The 5,000-nt window shown below is 50.2% G+C and overlaps 11 non-coding genes across 11 annotated transcripts; all 11 read left to right on the plus strand.

The window, feature by feature from the left end:
• Positions 1–21: 21 nt before the first annotated feature.
• On the plus strand, positions 22–138 carry LOC124036717. The gene has a single exon (XR_006838970.1). It is a non-coding gene; the product is annotated as a U5 spliceosomal RNA (small nuclear RNA).
• A 235-nt stretch (positions 139–373) lies between these two features.
• Positions 374–564, plus strand: LOC124036745. Its single transcript, XR_006838998.1, has one exon. It is a non-coding gene; the product is annotated as a U2 spliceosomal RNA (small nuclear RNA).
• Positions 565–975: 411 nt separating this feature from the next.
• Positions 976–1,092, plus strand: LOC124036718. Its single transcript, XR_006838971.1, has one exon. It is a non-coding gene; the product is annotated as a U5 spliceosomal RNA (small nuclear RNA).
• Positions 1,093–1,326: 234 nt separating this feature from the next.
• Positions 1,327–1,517, plus strand: LOC124036756. Its single transcript, XR_006839009.1, has one exon. It is a non-coding gene; the product is annotated as a U2 spliceosomal RNA (small nuclear RNA).
• Positions 1,518–1,927: 410 nt separating this feature from the next.
• On the plus strand, positions 1,928–2,044 carry LOC124036719. The gene has a single exon (XR_006838972.1). It is a non-coding gene; the product is annotated as a U5 spliceosomal RNA (small nuclear RNA).
• A 234-nt stretch (positions 2,045–2,278) lies between these two features.
• LOC124036767 lies at positions 2,279–2,469 on the plus strand. The gene has a single exon (XR_006839020.1). It is a non-coding gene; the product is annotated as a U2 spliceosomal RNA (small nuclear RNA).
• A 407-nt stretch (positions 2,470–2,876) lies between these two features.
• On the plus strand, positions 2,877–2,993 carry LOC124036720. The gene has a single exon (XR_006838973.1). It is a non-coding gene; the product is annotated as a U5 spliceosomal RNA (small nuclear RNA).
• A 230-nt stretch (positions 2,994–3,223) lies between these two features.
• LOC124036779 lies at positions 3,224–3,414 on the plus strand. The gene has a single exon (XR_006839031.1). It is a non-coding gene; the product is annotated as a U2 spliceosomal RNA (small nuclear RNA).
• Positions 3,415–3,831: 417 nt separating this feature from the next.
• LOC124036721 lies at positions 3,832–3,948 on the plus strand. Its single transcript, XR_006838974.1, has one exon. It is a non-coding gene; the product is annotated as a U5 spliceosomal RNA (small nuclear RNA).
• A 234-nt stretch (positions 3,949–4,182) lies between these two features.
• Positions 4,183–4,373, plus strand: LOC124036791. Its single transcript, XR_006839040.1, has one exon. It is a non-coding gene; the product is annotated as a U2 spliceosomal RNA (small nuclear RNA).
• A 403-nt stretch (positions 4,374–4,776) lies between these two features.
• On the plus strand, positions 4,777–4,893 carry LOC124036722. The gene has a single exon (XR_006838975.1). It is a non-coding gene; the product is annotated as a U5 spliceosomal RNA (small nuclear RNA).
• Positions 4,894–5,000: the final 107 nt, after the last annotated feature.

Genomic DNA, 5,000 nt, shown 5'->3' on the forward strand with positions numbered 1-5,000 from the left:
CCCCCGCCTCTGACTTCCACACGACTCTGGTTTCTCTTCATTACGCACAAGCCTTTCGCCTTTTACTAAAGACTTCCGTGGAGAGGAACACTTACGAGTTCAACGTATTTTTGGAGGTGCTTTGCTTCTTGCAGAGCCCGCTATCTTGTTTCAAGAGAAATTGACCGACCGACAGACAGAGGTGGGCCAGGATAGTGACTTAAAGACACATTAGCGACTTTTTCCAAAAAACACCTGAGTGAGTGAGTGAGTGACTGAGGGAGGGAGGGAGGGAGGGAGGGAGGGAGGAGGGAGGAACCGCCGGCTTTTGCCAACCCGCTGAGGTCTGTTGAGACCCCGGGGCCCGGCGGTTGCAGGGTTCCATTTGTGGGTTATCGCTTCTCGGCCTTTTGGCTCAGATCAAGTGTAGTATCTGTTCTTATCAGTTTAATATCTGATACGTCCCCCATCGGGGGACTACATATTAAATGGATTTTTCGAACAGGGAGTCGGAAATGGGGCTTGCTCCGTCCGCTCCACGCATCGACCCGGTATTGCAGTACCTCCGGGAACGGTGCAACACTTTTCTCCCGTTGTCAAGGAAAATGCTCATTCGCAAAGCTATGTAAACAGCTAGCTCTAGCAGAAGAAGGAAAGAAACATTCAAACTGAAGAAAGGCGAAGCGCTCTTCAATGTGGTCCCCCGTTTCCCGCCATTTTTGTTTAAAAAAAAAAAAAAAAAAAAAAAAAAATTGGGCCAGGATTGTGTGTGTGTGTGTGTGTGTGTGTGTGTGTGTGTGTGTGTGTGTGTGTGTGTGTGCTTCTCTCTCCGTCTCTCTGTCTGTGCCTCTGTGTGTGCGCCTCTGTGTCTCTGTGTCGTTCTTTTTATCCACAGCCCTCGGAAACTTGGAAGAGTGGGTTCCGGGAGCACCCGCGGTAACCCGGCCTAGAGTGCTGCACAGAGTGTGTCTCGGGCCCCCGCCTCTGACTTCCACACGACTCTGGTTTCTCTTCATTACGCACAAGCCTTTCGCCTTTTACTAAAGACTTCCGTGGAGAGGAACACTTACGAGTTCAACGTATTTTTGGAGGTGCTTTGCTTCTTGCAGAGCCCGCTATCTTGTTTCAAGAGAAATTGACCGACCGACAGACAGAGGTGGGCCAGGATAGTGACTTAAAGACACATTAGCGACTTTTTCCAAAAAACACCTGAGTGAGTGAGTGAGTGACTGAGGGAGGGAGGGAGGGAGGGAGGGAGGGAGGGAGGAACCGCCGGCTTTTGCCAACCCGCTGAGGTCTGTTGAGACCCCCGGGGGCCCGGCGGTTGCAGGGTTCCATTTGTGGGTTATCGCTTCTCGGCCTTTTGGCTCAGATCAAGTGTAGTATCTGTTCTTATCAGTTTAATATCTGATACGTCCCCCATCGGGGGACTACATATTAAATGGATTTTTCGAACAGGGAGTCGGAAATGGGGCTTGCTCCGTCCGCTCCACGCATCGACCCGGTATTGCAGTACCTCCGGGAACGGTGCAACACTTTTCTCCCGTTGTCAAGGAAAAATGCTCATTCGCAAAGCTATGTAAACAGCTAGCTCTAGCAGAAGAAGGAAAGAAACATTCAAACTGAAGAAAGGCGAAGCGCTCTTCAATGTGGTCCCCCGTTTCCCGCCATTTTTGTAAAAAAAAAAAAAAAAAAAAAAAAAAAAATTGGGCCAGGATTGTGTGTGTGTGTGTGTGTGTGTGTGTGTGTGTGTGTGTGTGTGTGTGTGTGTTTCTCTCTCTGTCTCTGTCTGTGCTGTGCTCTGTGTGTGCGCCTCTGTGTCTCTGTGTCGTTCTTTTTATCCACAGCCCTCGGAAACTTGGAAGAGTGGGTTCCGGGAGCACCCGCGGGAACCCGGCCTAGAGTGCTGCACAGAGTGTGTCTCGGGCCCCCGCCTCTGACTTCCACACGACTCTGGTTTCTCTTCATTACGCACAAGCCTTTCGCCTTTTACTAAAGACTTCCGTGGAGAGGAACACTTACGAGTTCAACGTATTTTTGGAGGTGCTTTGCTTCTTGCAGAGCCCGCTATCTTGTTTCAAGAGAAATTGACCGACCGACAGACAGAGGTGGGCCAGGATAGTGACTTAAAGACACATTAGCGACTTTTTCCAAAAAACACCTGAGTGAGTGAGTGAGTGACTGAGTGACTGAGGGAGGGAGGGAGGGAGGGAGGGAGGAACCGCCGGCTTTTGCCAACCCGCTGAGGTCTGTTGAGACCCCCGGGGGCCCGGCGGTTGCAGGGTTCCATTTGTGGGTTATCGCTTCTCGGCCTTTTGGCTCAGATCAAGTGTAGTATCTGTTCTTATCAGTTTAATATCTGATACGTCCCCCATCGGGGGACTACATATTAAATGGATTTTTCGAACAGGGAGTCGGAAATGGGGCTTGCTCCGTCCGCTCCACGCATCGACCCGGTATTGCAGTACCTCCGGGAACGGTGCAACACTTTTCTCCCGTTGTCAAGGAAAAATGCTCATTCGCAAAGCTATGTAAACAGCTAGCTCTAGCAGAAGAAGGAAAGAAACATTCAAACTGAAGAAAGGCGAAGCGCTCTTCAATGTGGTCCCCCGTTTCCCGCCATTTTTGTTAAAAAAAAAAAAAAAAAAAAAAAAAAATTGGGCCAGGATTGTGTGTGTGTGTGTGTGTGTGTGTGTGTGTGTGTGTGTGTGTGTGCTTCTCTCTCTGTCTCTCTGTCTCTGTCTGTGCCTCTGTGTGTGCGCCTCTGTGTCTCTGTGTCGTTCTTTTTATCCACAGCCCTCGGAAACTTGGAAGAGTGGGTTCCGGGAGCACCCGCGGGAACCCGGCCTAGAGTGCTGCACAGAGTGTGTCTCGGGCCCCCGCCTCTGACTTCCACACGACTCTGGTTTCTCTTCATTACGCACAAGCCTTTCGCCTTTTACTAAAGACTTCCGTGGAGAGGAACACTTACGAGTTCAACGTATTTTTGGAGGTGCTTTGCTTCTTGCAGAGCCCGCTATCTTGTTTCAAGAGAAATTGACCGACCGACAGACAGAGGTGGGCCAGGATAGTGACTTAAAGACACATTAGCGACTTTTTCCAAAAAACACCTGAGTGAGTGAGTGAGTGACTGAGGGAGGGAGGGAGGGAGGGAGGGAGGGAGGAACCGCCGGCTTTTGCCAACCCGCTGAGGTCTGTTGAGACCCCCGGGGGCCCGGCGGTTGCAGGGTTCCATTTGTGGGTTATCGCTTCTCGGCCTTTTGGCTCAGATCAAGTGTAGTATCTGTTCTTATCAGTTTAATATCTGATACGTCCCCCATCGGGGGACTACATATTAAATGGATTTTTCGAACAGGGAGTCGGAAATGGGGCTTGCTCCGTCCGCTCCACGCATCGACCCGGTATTGCAGTACCTCCGGGAACGGTGCAACACTTTTCTCCCGTTGTCAAGGAAAAATGCTCATTCGCAAAGCTATGTAAACAGCTAGCTCTAGCAGAAGAAGGAAAGAAACATTCAAACTGAAGAAAGGCGAAGCGCTCTTCAATGTGGTCCCCCGTTTCCCGCCATTTTTGTTTAAAAAAAAAAAAAAAAAAAAAAAAAAAAAAAAAAAATTGGGCCAGGATTGTGTGTGTGTGTGTGTGTGTGTGTGTGTGTGTGTGTGTGTGTGTGCTTCTCTCTCCGTCTCTCTGTCTCTGTCTGTGCCTCTGTGTGTGCGCCTCTGTGTCTCTGTGTCGTTCTTTTTATCCACAGCCCTCGGAAACTTGGAAGAGTGGGTTCCGGGAGCACCCGCGGGAACCCGGCCTAGAGTGCTGCACAGAGTGTGTCTCGGGCCCCCGCCTCTGACTTCCACACGACTCTGGTTTCTCTTCATTACGCACAAGCCTTTCGCCTTTTACTAAAGACTTCCGTGGAGAGGAACACTTACGAGTTCAACGTATTTTTGGAGGTGCTTTGCTTCTTGCAGAGCCCGCTATCTTGTTTCAAGAGAAATTGACCGACCGACAGACAGAGGTGGGCCAGGATAGTGACTTAAAGACACATTAGCGACTTTTTCCAAAAAACACCTGAGTGAGTGAGTGAGTGACTGAGGGAGGGAGGGAGGGAGGGAGGGAGGGAGGGAGGAACCGCCGGCTTTTTTGCCAACCCGCTGAGGTCTGTTGAGACCCCGGGGCCCGGCGGTTGCAGGGTTCCATTTGTGGGTTATCGCTTCTCGGCCTTTTGGCTCAGATCAAGTGTAGTATCTGTTCTTATCAGTTTAATATCTGATACGTCCCCCATCGGGGGACTACATATTAAATGGATTTTTCGAACAGGGAGTCGGAAATGGGGCTTGCTCCGTCCGCTCCACGCATCGACCCGGTATTGCAGTACCTCCGGGAACGGTGCAACACTTTTCTCCCGTTGTCAAGGAAAAATGCTCATTCGCAAAGCTATGTAAACAGCTAGCTCTAGCAGAAGAAGGAAAGAAACATTCAAACTGAAGAAAGGCGAAGCGCTCTTCAATGTGGTCCCCGTTTCCCGCCATTTTTGTTTAAAAAAAAAAAAAAAAAAAAAAAAAAATTGGGCCAGGATTGTGTGTGTGTGTGTGTGTGTGTGTGTGTGTGTGTGTGTGTGTGTGTGTCTCTCTCCGTCTCTCTGTCTCTGTCTGTGCCTCTGTGTGTGCGCCTCTGTGTCTCTGTGTCGTTCTTTTTATCCACAGCCCTCGGAAACTTGGAAGAGTGGGTTCCGGACCCGCGGGAACCCGGCCTAGAGTGCTGCACAGAGTGTGTCTCGGGCCCCCGCCTCTGACTTCCACACGACTCTGGTTTCTCTTCATTACGCACAAGCCTTTCGCCTTTTACTAAAGACTTCCGTGGAGAGGAACACTTACGAGTTCAACGTATTTTTGGAGGTGCTTTGCTTCTTGCAGAGCCCGCTATCTTGTTTCAAGAGAAATTGACCGACCGACAGACAGAGGTGGGCCAGGATAGTGACTTAAAGACACATTAGCGACTTTTTCCAAAAAACACCTGAGTGAGTG

Source organism: Oncorhynchus gorbuscha, linkage group LG05, assembly GCF_021184085.1.
Source record: "Oncorhynchus gorbuscha isolate QuinsamMale2020 ecotype Even-year linkage group LG05, OgorEven_v1.0, whole genome shotgun sequence".
Lineage (NCBI taxonomy): Eukaryota > Metazoa > Chordata > Actinopteri > Salmoniformes > Salmonidae > Oncorhynchus > Oncorhynchus gorbuscha.